This window comes from Oncorhynchus mykiss, chromosome 32, assembly GCF_013265735.2.
Source record: "Oncorhynchus mykiss isolate Arlee chromosome 32, USDA_OmykA_1.1, whole genome shotgun sequence".
Lineage (NCBI taxonomy): Eukaryota > Metazoa > Chordata > Actinopteri > Salmoniformes > Salmonidae > Oncorhynchus > Oncorhynchus mykiss.
The window spans coordinates 16,707,588-16,722,699 of NC_050572.1; positions in this window are offsets into that span (position 1 = coordinate 16,707,588).

The following is a 15,112-nucleotide window of genomic DNA, read 5'->3' on the forward strand; positions in this document are numbered from 1 at the left end:
GTACCATGGAACCCCAAAAGGTTCTACCTGTAACCAAAAAGGGTTCTCCTATGGGGACAGTCGAAGAACCCTTTTGGAACCCTTTTTCTAATAGTGTATTGTTGTTAGCATTGCTACTGTTGTTAGCAAGTTGTTGTTAGCTTTTTTTTTAGCTATTGTACCTGTTTGATATTTTTATGAGAAATGCCTTGCACAGGTATGTTGGTGTCAAGATAGTGATAACCAAATGATTGGTAAACATACAGGGGCAGTTTCCTGGACAGAGATTAATCCTAGTCCTCGACTAAAAACCACATTCAATGGAGATTCCAGGAGTAATCTCTGTCCAGGAAACTGACCCACAGGGTACATACCTAAAGCTCCTACCTAAACCGAGTATGGAAAAAATATATTTGACTCAGATCAAATCTGTCCACATGTAATCCCAAACGTTGTCCTCCTCAGTCATTAGCTTTCATACACTGCGAAGTCACTGGATCACTTTGTAATTGTGACCCCATTTCTTTGATACAATAATCTTCTTCCATTGAAAATGTGCTGTTCCCAAAGACAAGCTTGGCATGTGTGGTTGTATCTGCATCTGTTTCAATAGAGGAGGAAGTTCAGCTCCCATCTGTCTGTCTCAGTTTGTCTTTACGCCTGCAGGTTCGTCTGAACGTTTTGGTTTCACAGTCAAGGATGTGATTCTTTATTTATCCTTCACGTCTCTGTTCTCTGTCTCCGACTGGAGAGGAAGTGTAGAGGCATTCAAACAAAATCTTCAGGCCTAGAAAGAAAACTATGTACTGTAGTGTTTAAAAACACGTTCAAGCGTCAACAATGCCTTTTAAAAGTCAAGATGAAATGCATAGTTTATTTGTATAAGGAGGTGTATATGAGTTTAGATCTGTAAAAGAGGCCTGACCTATAGGGCTGGAAGAAAAACTGTGTGGGGCATACATTTTTTTTTAGTAATGCTTTTTCAATTTCAGTGTTTTACTATACTGTTAATGCTGTTTAAGGATTGCTGTACGTAGTCTATGAGTATCAGAGTCTCTGAAGAGTCTCTGAAGTGAAGTCTGTGAGGAGTTACCACCAGTGTCTGCTCTGCTGCTCTGTCATTTTTTCCAGCCTGTAAGCCAGATGGAAGAGGAGGGTTTGTGTTGAGGGTTGAAGCTGTGGGTGCATGTAGGGTTACTGCTATCATTTGCCTCATACACACTCTTTCTTTCTCTTTATTTTCTCTTTTTCTTTTATTTTCTCCTCTCTCTCTCTCTCCCTCTCCCTCTCCCTCGCTTTCTCTCTCTCGCTCTCTCTCCCCCTCTCCCCCCTCTCTCGTTCTCTCGCTCTCCCTCTCTCCCCCCTCTCTCTCTCTCTCTCTCTCTCTCTCTCTCTCTCTCTCTCTCTCTCTCTCCCTCTCTCCCCCCTCTCTCGCTCTCTCACTCTCCCTCTCTCCTCCCTCCCTCCCTCCCTCCCTCCCTCCCTCCCTCCCTCCCTCCCTCCCTCCCTCCCTCCCTCCCTCCCTCCCTCCCTCCCTCCCTCCCTCTCCCTCCCTCCCTCTCTTTATCTCTTTATCTCTCTCTCTCTCTCTCTCTCTCCCTCTCCCTCGCTCTCTCTCTCTCTCTCTCTCTCTCCCTCTCTCCCCCCTCTCTCGCTCTCTCGCTCTCCCTCTCTCCCCCCTCTCTCGCTCTCTCGCTCCCTCCCTCCCTCCCTCCCTCCCTCCCTCCCTCCCTCCCTCCCTCCCTCCCTCCCTCCCTCCCTCCCTCCCTCCCTCCCTCCCTCCCTCCCTCCCTCCCTCCCTTTATCTCTCTCTCTCACTCTCTCTCCCCCTCTCTCTTTCTCTATCCTCTCTCTCATTGATTTCCTTGGTCTCTTTCTCACCCTATAAATATAGCATTTAACTTTTTCAAAGATGCTAGTTGAATATCATAACCATCTATCCTCTTCTCTCCGTTGCCTTTGTCTTTCTTCCTTCCCTACTGCTCAACGTGTCTGAATCTTTTGCTTTTGGAGAGCCAGTCCAAATGTTAGAGTTTGGCTTCCAGAGAAAAACAACCTACAGGGCCAAGGCTAGCAGAGGGAGGAAAAAGATTGAATGAGGCCCTGGCAGCGGAGTCTGTTACCCCCTCTGCACTGTATAGTTTGAGGTGCAGATTGAAGACTAAACTCTGTTGCACTTAATAAGAGTATACGGTGCTTTGTTTCAAGGCAGAAACACGTGGCATGCTTGGGTACCATCCATTTATACCATGTGTGGGAAGAGAAGAAGAGAAGGGAGAGCTGCTGCTTTTCCTTCTAAATAACATGGGATTGGGCCAATCAGATATGGGGCCTGTAGTCCCTCCCCTCTTGGGTTTGAGAGGAAACAAATGGTGAGCTAATTACAGTATCCCCAAATAAATAATCCCCAAATAAAAAGTGCAGCAACTTTTGGTCTCTTTTACCATTTCAATTTCCTTGCTTGGGATCTGTGGCTCAACATTTATGGGATAGTTTAGATAAATACATTTAGTAAAAGATGTGAGTTCATAGCGGGATGCTCTCAGCTGTAAGGGCATTTCATTTGGCGACTTTGGGTATTTTTGAGCGTCATGCGACACTGTTAAAATTTCAGCCACCAGTGCTGGCCATAACCCTGTATAGGCCACCAAAGAGCTGCCACACTTTCTTTACTGATTTACCTGAACTATTCAAAGATCATTGTGTTGGGTGATTTTAATATTCATGTTGACAAAGAGACTGACTCCAAGGTCACTGAATTGGACTCTTTTGAGCTCTATGGACTTTATCCAACATGTTACTAGGCCCACCCATAACCGCAGCACTAATCTGGACCTTGTTATAACCAAGGGGCTTTTTATTGACATATCCTCTATTGTTGATGTTGCTTTATCATATTTTTTACTACCTTCTTGCCCATAGCAAAGGTAATACTGAACGCATTATAAAGAAACACTCTCTTACATGAAGTTGCTACAGATTTTGTTGAGCGTATGAACAATACTGCACCACCTATTCTGCCTTCCCCTTGTGATGATCAACTGCAGAGATAGTCTGCAGAGTTCTGTCATGCTCTGTTCTGTTCTGAACTAAGAACAGATATAGCCCTTGGTTCCCTCCAGACGTGACTGCCCTTGACCAGCACAAAAACATCCTGTGGCATACTGCATTAGCATCGAATAGCCCCCGCGATAAGCAACTTCTCAGGGAAGTTAGGAATCAATATACACAGTCAGTCAGTTAGGAAAGCTAAGGCTAGCTTTTTTTTGCATCCTGTAGCACAAACTCTAAAAAGTTTTGGGACATTGTAAAGTCCATGGAGAATAAGAGCATCTCCTCCCAGCTGCCCACTGAACTGAGGCTAGGAAACCCTGTCACCACCGATAAATCTCAGATAATTGATCATTTCAAGAAGCATTTTTCTATGGCTGGCCATGCTTTCCACCTGGCTACCCCTACCCCAGCCAACAGGTCTGCACCCCCCACAGTAACTTGCCCAAGACCCCCTCTGCTTCTCCTTCACCCAAATCCAGATAGCCGATGTTCTAAAAGAGCTGCAAAACCTGGATCCCTACAAATAAGCTGGGCTAGACAATCTGGACCCTCTATTACGAGCCTGTTCAACCTCTCTTTCGTATCGTCTGAGATCCCTAAAGATTGGAATGCTGCCGCGGTCATCCCCCTCTTCAAAGGGGGAGATACTCTCAACCCAAACTGTTACAGACTTATATCTATCCTGCCCTGCCTTTCTAAAGTCTTCGAAAACCAAGTTAACAAACATATCGACCACCATTTCAAATCCCACCGTACCTTCTCCGCTATGCAATCTGGTTTCTGAGCTGGTCATGGGTGAACCTCAGCCACGCTCAAGGTACTAAACGATATCATAACCGCTATCGATAAAAGACATTACTGTGCAGCCGTCTTCATCGACTTGGCCAAGGCTTTCAACTCTGTCAATTACCGCATTCTTATCGGCACACTCAATATCCTAGATTTCTCAATTGACTGCCTCGCCTGGTTCACCAACTACTTCTCAGACAGAGTCCAGTGTGTCAAATCAGAGGGCCTGTTATCCGGACCTCTGGCAGTCTCTTTGGGGGTGCTACAGGGTTCAATTCTCGGGCCGACTCTTTTCTCTGTATATAACAATGATGTCGCTCTTGCTGCTGGTGATTCTCTGATCCACCTCTATGCAGACGACACCCTTCTGTATACTTCTGGCCCTTCTTTGGACACTGTGTTAACTAACCTCCAGACGAGCTTCAATGCCATACAACTCTCCTTCCGTGGCCTCCAACTGCTCTTAAATGCAAGTAAAAACTAAATGCATGCTCTTCAACCGATCGCTGCCTGCACCGGCCTGCCCGACTAGCATCACTACTCTGGAAGGTTCTGACTTAGAATATGTGGACAACTACAAATACCTAGGTGTCTGGTTAGACTGTAAACTCTCCTTCCAGACTCAAATTAAGCATCTCCAATCCAAAATTAAATCTAGAATCGGCTTCCTATTTCGCAAAAAAGCCTCCTTCACTTATGCTGCTAAACATACTCTCGTAAAACTGACTATCCTACCGATCATTGACTTCGGCAATTTACAAAATAGCTTCCAACACTCTACTCAGCAAATTGGATGTAGTCTATTACAGTGCCATCCGTTTTGTCACCAAAGCCCCATATACTACCCACCACTGCGACCTGTATGCTGTCGTTGGCTGGCCATCGCTTCATATTCGTTGTCAAACCCACTGGCTCCAGGTCATCTATAAGTCTTTGCTAGGTAAAGCCCCGCCTTATCTCAGTTCACTGGTCACCATAGCAACACCCACCCGTAGCACGCGTTCCAGCAGGTACATTTCACTGGTCATCCCCAAAGCCAACTCCTCGTTTGGCCGCCTTTACTTCCAGTTCTCTGCTGCCAATGACTGGAACGAATTGCAAAAATCACTGAAGCTGGAGACTCATATCTCCCTCACTAACTTTAAGCATGAGCTGTCAGATCAGCTTACCGATCATTTCACCTGTACATAGCCCATCTGTAAATAGCCCACCCAACTACCTCATCCCCATATTGTTATTTATTTTTGCTCTTTTGCACCCCAGTATCTCTACTTGCACATCAAATCAAATCAAATTTATTTATACACCTGCATTGCTTGCTGTTTGGGGTTTTAGGCTGGGTTTCTGTACAGCACTTTGAGATATCAGCTGATGTAAGAAGGGCTTTATAAATACATTTGATTTGATTTAATTTATAAAGCTGTTCTTACATCAGCTGATATCTCAAAGTGCTGTACAGAAACCCAGCCTAAAACCCCAAACAGCAAGCAATGCAGGTGTAGAAGCACGGTGGCTAGGAAAAACTCCCTAGAAAGGCCAAAACCTAGGAAGAAACCTAGAGAGGAACCAGGCTGTGAGGGGTGGCCAGTCCTCTTCTGGCTGTGCCGGGTGGAGATTATAACAGAACATGGCCAAGACGTTCAAATGTTCATAGATGACCAGCAGGGTCAAATAATAATAATCACAGTGGTTGTCGAGGGTGCGACAGGTTAGGAGTAAATGTCAGTTGGCGTTTCATAGCCGATCATTCAGAGATGTCTCTAGAGAGTTGAAAACAGCAGGTCTGGGACAGGTAGCACGTCAGGTGAACAGCTCAGGTTTCAATAGCCGCAAGCAGAACAGTTGAAACTGGAGCAGCAGCCCGGCCAGGTGGACTGGAGACAGCAAGGAGTCATCATGTCAGGTAGTCATCATCATCATCATCATCTGCATCTGCACATCTATCACTCCAGTGTTAATGCTAAATTGTAATTATTTCGCCAATGTGGCCTATTTATTGCATTACCTCCATAATCTTACCACATTTGCACACTCGGTATATACATTTTTCTATTGTGTTATTGACTGTACGTTTGTTTATACCATGTGTTATTCTAAGTTGTTTTTGTTGCACTGCTTTGCTTTATCTTGGCCAGATCACAGTTGTAAATGTGAACTTGTTCTCAGCTGGACTACTGGTTAAATAAAGGTGAAATAAATAAATAAATAAAATACATTTTTTTAGATGATAACTTTAATAGAAAATGAAGGGCAACCCTTGATGCCATAGTTCCAGTAATGTTGAAAAAGGCCACATCCAAACAGAGAGGCCCTTGGATGGGTGAGGAAACTAATCAATTGAAGAGAAAATACAGAAAGGCAGAGCGGAATTGGAGAAAGTCAAAGTTGCAGGTCTAGTATGATATTCTGGGAAAGCAACTTGGCATATAAAGTGCATTCGGAAAGTCCTCAGACCCCTTCACTTTTTACACATTTTCTTTACGTTACAGCCTTATTCTAAAATGGATTAAATAGCTTTTTCCCCTCATCAATCTACACACAATACCCCATAATGACAAAGAAAAAACAGGTTTTTAGACATTTTAGCAAATGTATAAAAAAATAGAAATATCACAATTACATAAGTATTCATACACATTACTCAGTGCTTTGTTGAAGCACCTTTGGCAGAGATTCCAGCCTTGGGTCTTATTGGGTAGGATGTTACAAGCTTGGCACACCTGTATTTGGAGATCAGGTTTTCATCAAGGATCTCTTTGTACTTTGCTCCGTTCATCTTTCCCTCGATCCTGAGTAGTCTCCCAGTCCCTGCCCCTGAAAAACATCCCCACAGCATGCTGCCACCACCATGCTTCACCGTAGGGATGGTGCCAGTTTTCCTCCAGGCGTGATGCTTGACGTTCAGGCCAAAGAGTTCAATCTTGGTTCATCAGACCAGAGAATCTTGTTGACGTGCCTTTTGGCAAATTCCAAGTGCCTTTGACTCAGGAGTGGCTTTCGTCTGGCCACTCTACCATAAAGGCCTGATTGGTGGAGTTGTCCTTCTGGAAGGTTCTCCCATCTCCACAGAGGAACTTTGGAGCTCTGTCAGAATGGCCATTGGGTTCTTGGTCACCTCTCTGACCAATAACCTTTTCCCCCGATTGCTTAGTTTGGCCAGGTGGCCAAGTCCAGGAAGAGTCTTGGTGGTTCCAAACTTCTTCCACTGTGTTCTTGGGGACCTTCAATGCTGCAGAAATGTTTTGGTACCCTTCCCCAGATCTGTACCTCGACGCAATTCTGTCTTTGAGCTCTAGACAATTCTTTCGACCTCATGGTTTGGTTTTCGCTCTGACATGCACTGTCAACTGTGGGACCTTATATTGACAGGTGTGTGCCTTTCCAAATCATGTCCAATCAATTGAATTTACTACAGATGGACTCCAGTCAAGTTGTAGAAACATCTCAAGGATGATCAATGGAAACAGGATGCTCCTGAGCTCAATTTCGAGTTTCATAGCAAAGGGTCTGAATACTTATGTAAATAAGTTATTGATGTTTTTTATTTTGAGGGGGGACTGAATACTTTCCGAATGCACTGAATAACGATGCAATTAGAAATGCCAGACGGGCTCATTTTTCTAACTTGATCACTATTATTCCAAATAATTTGAGAGTGCTCTTCACGACCATTGATGGCCTGATAAATCCTACCAGCACAAACCTATGTGAAATTTCCTCCACTTCTGAATCTGATGAGTTTGCGGCATATTTCAGAGATAAGATTAGACTGGAACATTAGGCTGGAAATCAGTCAAGCAAGACATGATGAGAATATAATATAATCTAGATTCCCACCACAGCACAGAGACACCCTTAGTTAAGGTGATAAATGAGCTTAGAGCCAACACAGATGCCAAACAGCTCTCTGTCCTTGTACTCTTAGATTTAAGTGCTGCATTCGACACTGTTGACCATGATGTCCTCCTGGACAGACTGGAGAGGTAGATTGGCCTCTCCAGTCCAGTTCTAATTAGGTTTAGGATCTTAATTATTATTATTATTTTTTAATTTAACCTTTATACCCTTGGTGAACATAACTCATAGAAAATACATATCACGTGGCAGTTCAATTCTGGGTCCGGTACTTTCAGTTTATATGTGTTACCCCTTGGCAGCGTTATCAGAAAGCACAGCATTGATTTCCACTGCTACTTAGACGATACACAACCTTATAGGCTGACCACACCGCTCGCCTCTCGTGCGCGAGCGTTGTAAAATATATTTAGAAATCTATGTTATTCAATTATTGCACCCACACTGCTCGCGCACACCAACAAGCGTCTGCGTTGCCAAGGGCTAAAATATAAATCAGTTCTATTTCTGACGCATATCGTACAGCAAGTCCTGCCTCTCCCATCTCCTCATTTGTTTATAGAAACAGGTACCCACTTGCCATCTCCTCATTGGTTATACCCACGTGGGTGACTGAAAGATGAAAGAGGTCGGTAGTGGTAATGCACCTAATTTAGGAAAGTTGCCAATCGCAATATAAAGTCAAGAGAAGAAAAAGCCTAGAAGGAGAAGAGATGCCTAGAAACGATTCGGTTGACCGTTTTATGTGTGGATTAATTGGCGGAGTAGAGGACCTTGTGTATTTCAGGTAAAATAACAACTCAATGTTTATATCCCAGGACAAATTAGCTAGCAACAGCAAGCTAGCTAAATAGGACAAATGAGCTAGCAAGTGCAAGCTAACTAGCTAAATTGCCATAAATGTTTAATGCTTTTTGACCTGTCCCCAAATTAATATGGTTCAGAGTTTGTTTTGATATTTTAACCTGCGTGTCGTGATCGCGTTTGTTGTGGTGGGACAAAATACATTTATGCACGATGGCGCACAAGGGCACACGCGTGCAGCCGGTTTGGGTTCCGTGTTACATTTCTGTGTCACCAGAGGATTTTAGCTCCACTAATAAATTATTGGACTGTATTAGTGATTTAAACACTTGGATGGCTTAAAACTTCCTCCAGCTAAATCAAGACAACACCGAGGTACTTATTGTTGGAGCCAAAGGACAGAGAGAGAATCTAGCCGCACATTGAATTCACAGGCAAAAAAGATAAAACACCAGGTAAAAACCTTAGATGTTATTTTAGATTCTGAACAAAATTTCGAATCACACATTAGGAATGTGACAAAAACAGCTTTATACCCCGAGGAACATTGCCAAGGTGTGGCCGTTTCTCTCTCAGGCTTATACATAGAGACTGCTTTTATTACAAGCCTGCAAGCCTGATTTTATTACAAGCAGTCTTGACTACTGTAATGTTCTCCTGTCTGGTCTACCCAAGAAAGCCATTGGACAATTGCAAAACATATAGAATGCTGCGGCGCGCATACTGACCAAGACCAGGCGGAGAGCACAGATTACATGCTTTGAAGGGGTTTGCACTGGCTGCCTGTGAGTTGTAGAATTACTTGTCTTCTATTGGTTTTTAAATCAATCCACGATTGTGCACCCCAATACATGTCAGACATGCTTTTAAGTTATGTACCCAGTAGGTCCGTCAGGTCCTCTGGCACTGTCCTTTTAACTATCCCAAATCCTAGGACCAAGAGGCATGTAGGCAGCCTTTAGTTACTATGACCCCAGCCTTTGGAATAGCCTGCCAGAGAACTCGAAGGTGCCGAAACTGTGGAAATGTTTTAAGTAGATCTTAAAACACATTTTTTGCTTTGCTTTTCCTTAGGTTGCTTTTAAGTTGTTCAATTTGTGTCATTATTTTATTTTTTATCTTGTTTGTTGTGTAGTAAATATTTCAGCTTTTATTTTCATTATTTTTATTAGGTTTTTTTCCTGTAAAGCACATTGCACTCCATGTCTGAAATGTGTCTGAATAAATAAAACTTGATTAGATTTGATTTGATGCCCTGGTATGTATTCACCGGTGTTACCATCTAGTCTAATTGGGTTAGGATTAGGGATTTGGGTTAGGATTAGGGATTTGGGTTAGGGTTAGGGTTAGGGTTAGGATTAGGGATTTGGGTTAGGGTTAGGAGTTTGGTTTAGGGTTACGGGTTTGGGTTAGGGTTAGGGATTTGGGTTAGGATTAGGGGTTTGGGTTAGGATTAGGGGTTTGGGTTAGGATTAGGGTTTGGGTTAGGATTAGGGATTTGGGTTAGGTTTAGGTTTAGGGTTTGGGTTTGGGTTAGGATTAGGGATTTGGATTAGGGTTAGGGGTTATCGTTAGGGTTAGGGGTTATCGGTTTGGGTTAGGGGTTATCAATTAGGATTAGGGGTTTGGGTTAGGGGTTATCAGTTAGGATTAGGGGTTATCAGTTAGGGTTAGGGGTTTGGGTTAGGGTTAGGGGTTATCAGTTAGGGTTAGGGGTTTGGGTTAGGGGTTATCAGTTAGGATTAGGGGTTTGGGTTAGGGGTTATCAGTTAGGATTAGGGGTTATCAGTTACGATTAGGGGTTTGGGTTAGGGGTTATCAGTTGGATTAGGGGTTATTAGTTAGGGTTAGGGGTTTGGGTTTGGGTTAGGGGCTATCAGTTAGGATTAGGGGTTATCAGTTAGGGTTAGGGGTTTGGGTTAGGGTTAGGGGTTATCAGTTAGGATTAGGGGTTATCAGTTAGGGTTAGGGGTTTGGGTTTGGGTTAGGGTTAGGGGTTATCAGTTAGGATTAGGGGTTAGGGATAGGGGTTATTGGTTAGGGTTAGGGGTTTGGGTTAGGGGTTATTGGTTAGGGGTTAGGGTTAGGGTTTATCGGTAAGGGTTAGGGTTAGGGATAAGGGTTATCGGTTAGGATTAGGGGTTAGGGTTAGGGTTAGTGTTATATTACAGGTTTATGGCCTGGGCAAATGTATAGACAGGGGTAATTTATGTAGAAATTAGTGGTTGCCCAGGGATGTCTTTGTGTATAACTTGGCAGAGATGCCATAGCCCCTTGGTGGCTTGTGGTTTACAGGTAAGTGCTGCTGGCTGCTGGCTGCTGGCTGCTGTGCTGACTGACATGATGGATGGCACTGCATTGCACTGGACTCAAAATAGATGTTGCCCGATATAAACAATTAAATCGCCAAGATTTTCTAGCTTTTGTTTGAATATAATATAATAGAATAGATCAATAAATAACTTCATTATCCCAGAGGGCATAGGTGTATACAGTGCATTTGGAAAGTATTCAGACTGCTGGACTTTTTACACATTTTGTTACATTAAAGCCTTATTCTAAAATTGATTAAATGCCTTTTCCCCTCATCAATCTACACACAATACCCCATAAGTGAAAACATGAATACCTTATTTACATAAGCATTCAGGCCCTTTGCTATGAGACATGAAATTGAGCTCAGGTGCATCCTGTTTCCCTTGATCATCCTTGACATGTTTCTAAAACTTGATTCGATTCCATCTGTGGTAAATTCAATTGATCGGGCATAATGTGGAAAGGCACACACCTTTCTATATAAGGTCCCACAGTTGACAGTGCATGTCAGAGCAAAAACCAAGCCTTGAGGTTGAACATATTGTTTCTAGAGGGAAGGGTACTAAAACATGTCTGCAGCATTGAGGGTCCCCAAGAACACAGTGGCCTCCATCATTCTTAAATGAAAGAAGTTCGGAACCACCAAGACTCTTCCTAGAGCCTGGCCAAACTGAGCAATCGGGGAGAAGGGCTTTGGTCAGGGAGGTGACCAAGAACCCAATGGCCACTCTGACAGAGCTCCAGAGTTCCTATGTGGAGATGGGAGAACCTTCCAGAAGGACAACCATCTCTGCAGCACTCCACCAATCAGGCCTTTATGGTAGAGTGGCCAGACGGAGGCACATGACAGCCCTCTTGGAGTTTGCCAACAGGCGCCTAAAGACTCTCAGACCACGAGAAACAAGATTCTATGGTCTGATGAACCAAGATCTAACTCTTTGGTCTGAATTCCAAGCGTCACATCTGGAGGAAACGTTGGCAACATCCCTACAGTGAAGCATGGTGGTGGCAGCATCATGTTGTGGGGATGTTTTTCAGCGGCAGCGACTAGGAGACTAGTCAGGATCGAGGGAAAGATGAACAGAGCAATGTACAGAGAGATCCTTGATGAAAAACTGCTCCAGAGCGCTCAGGATCTCAGATCTCCAACAGGACAACGACACTAAGCACACAGCCAAGACAACACAGGAGTGGCGTCGGGACAAGTCTCTGAATAGCCAGAGCCCGGACTTGAACCCAATCAAACATCTTTGGAGAGACCTGAAAATAAAGGTGCAGCGATACTCCCCATTCAACCTGACAGAGCTTGAGAGGATCTGCAGAGAAGAATGGGAGAAAATCCCCAAATACAGGTGTGCCAAGCTTGTAGCTTCATACCCAAGAAGACTCAAGACTGTAATCGCTGCCAAAGGTGCTTCAACAAAGTATTGAGTAAAGGGTCTGAATATTTATGTAAATGTGATATTTCAGTTTTTTAAATGTATAATAAAAACCTGCTTTTGCTTTGTCATGATTGGGTATTGTGTGTAGCTTGAGGGAAAAAACAATTTAATCAATTTTAGAATAAATCTGTAATGGAACAAAATGTGGAAAAAGTCAAGGGGTCTGAATACTTTCCCAAGGCACTGTATGTTTGAATAGGATAGCTTTATTTCCCATTTTGGTTATGGCATAGGTTTACAGGTTTCTCATCCTCACGTGATGGGAAAAGAAAGTAGCCATACAGGACTAGCCATGTTCATTAAGTGGTCTAATCATTTTGTCTTACAGTAATAGTGGAACAGTATGGGGCACCATGGTGAGGCTAGGTTGGTGTAATTAGCTAATTGCTCCAACTTGATGTATGTTTTCCTCTGTAACCAGACACTCCAGTAAGCTCACACACTGCTACTCCACATGACTCAACGGCCTGCTAGACATGCTTTATTTTTCATGTCTACCCCTCAGAGTCTACCAAACAATCCACATTTCACTATTACCTATGTGAAAAGTCACTTTGTTCTGGCTATAGGAAATAGCCAGTGTTACAGGAACATTTTGGACAATCATTTGTGTACTCACATGCAGTCTCAACTGAATTCTGCGTACCGTGAGAATATGTACAGGTATAGATGTGTGTGTGTTGTATTGGTATTTACAAAACTGTTGTGCTTCTCCATGGTTGATCAGTGTTCATCAGGTTATCCAGTGTGAGGGGTGGGAGACCCCATGGATTTGCCTGTAAATTCTGACCCAGTTGAAGATCAGGAGTCCTAAGCTCCCTCCCGGGACCCTTAACACACCTCCCACCGCATCTGGAACACATTATACCATGTAGAACCATGTGGTTGGCACATTGAGTCTTAAAGAGGTGTGTGTGTGTGTGTGTGTGTGTGTGTGTGTGTGTGTGTGTGTGTGTGTGTGTGTGTGTGTGTGTGTGTGTGTGTGTGTGTGTGTGTGTGTGTGTGTGTGTGTGTGTGCGTGCGTGTGTGTGGAGCTGCCTTTACCACATTTTAGTCATTAGCAGAGCGAGCACCCCTCTGTAGGCACAGTGTTTGGACTTATCTGGTGATATCATCACCTGTGGTTGTCATGGTCCTCTTGATGTCTTCTAAGGCTGTGTGATACATTACTAATAATCACTGGTCAGACTGGCTGCCTGGAGGTTTCTAACTGAGGAGGTTTCTAACTGAGATAATGTCTGGATTTTGTTTCAACGCTAGCCCTTAGCCCCCAGTCCCTAGCCCCCAGTTCCTAGCCCCCAGCTCCAAGCCCCCAGACCCTAGCCCCCAGTCCCTAGCCCCCAGTTCCTAGCCCCCAGTCCCAGTTCCAAGCCCCCAGTTCCAAGCCCCAAGTTCCAAGCCCCCAGTTCCTAGCCCCCAGTCCCAGTTCCAAGCCCCCAGTCCCAGTTCCAAGCCCCCAGTTCCAAGCCCCCAGTTCCTATCCCCCAGTCCCAGTTCCAAGCCCCCAGTTCCAAGCCCCCAGTCCCTAGCCCCCAGTTCCAAGCCCCCAGTTCCAAGCCCCCAGTTCCAAGCCCCCAGTTCAAAGCCCCCAGTCCCTAGCCCCCAGTCCCTAGCCCCCAGGGACTGTTTAATAAAAGGTTGAAGAAGTGTTGGCACCTCTATATCTGAATGACACTGTCCATCACCCCTTTCCCTTTGTGTCGGCTGTGTAGGAAAGGAAGGGAGTTGGGGTGGAAGAGAACTGGAAACGTGATGGAAAGAGGAGAAGAGGTAGAGAGGGGTTAGAGCAACTAGTCCTGCCCATGACATAGCTTCAGCATGAGTTCATGCTTTCTGGCTGCCGTCCAAAGTGAAACTGTGGCTGCATCTGGTTAAAATCTCCTGCTCTCATTCTCCTCCTCTCCGCTCTCTCTCACCAACAAAGACAAACAGAGACAATATCAATTGCAACAGATGTGACGTGGAAACAGAGGGATTCATTTGCACAAAAAAATACTTGCCATCTTAATGTTGAGGCTTGTGGAAATAACACATGTAATCAACAGTTGTTGTCATTATTCCTGAGTAATGAACGTTAAAGGACATTTCTGCTAGTCTGTCTATTTTGTTCTTACAGGCACATTTCTAGTCCATGTTGAAATGAAGAAAAAGGGTATGAGCGCTGTCTTCCGACTGCAGTCATTCTCAAACCCCTGAATTCCTCTAAACGCTCTCTAACTCATTCTGCTAAATAAGTGTTTTCATAAGCAAGACTTTCAATATGTGAAAGTGCATGCTTTCTTAAATCTCTCTCTCTCATACCAAATCAAAGAGTACTACTCATTCTTCCCAGATTTAGGGTGTGTCCTTCGAACTTCAGTTTTGGATTGTTGACCACATGGATTTGGAAGCAGTCACAATGCAGAGGCGGAGCTTGTGTTTGCAGAGGCGGAGCTTGTGTTTGCAGAGGTGGAGCCTGTGTTAAATGTATGTTATTTTCCACTTTTCCTTTTCCCTCCGAATCAGAAACCTTGGTGAATTTATGTTTCTTCCACGTGTGCATTACTGTACACTGTAGGAGGGGTAAAATACTGCAATTTGTCTCACCAGACCAGACCAAGATTAACTCCTGCCTAACGCAACCGACTGTTAATGAAGTAATGAACATTTCGTTTTAATGAAGGGGTGCTGAAGACATCTTGATGGCAAATATGATTATCATAATAGAAAACCCTGGGTTCTATCGATCATTGTTTCTCATATTCACATTGGGATACATCTGTTATCCTTATACTGGCATGCGTTCAGAGGAAACACAGTGTTCGCTTTTGTTGGATCTTACTACGATACGGCCATAAGGAAGAAGAGAGTTAGAAGTCGGATGGTAACCTATG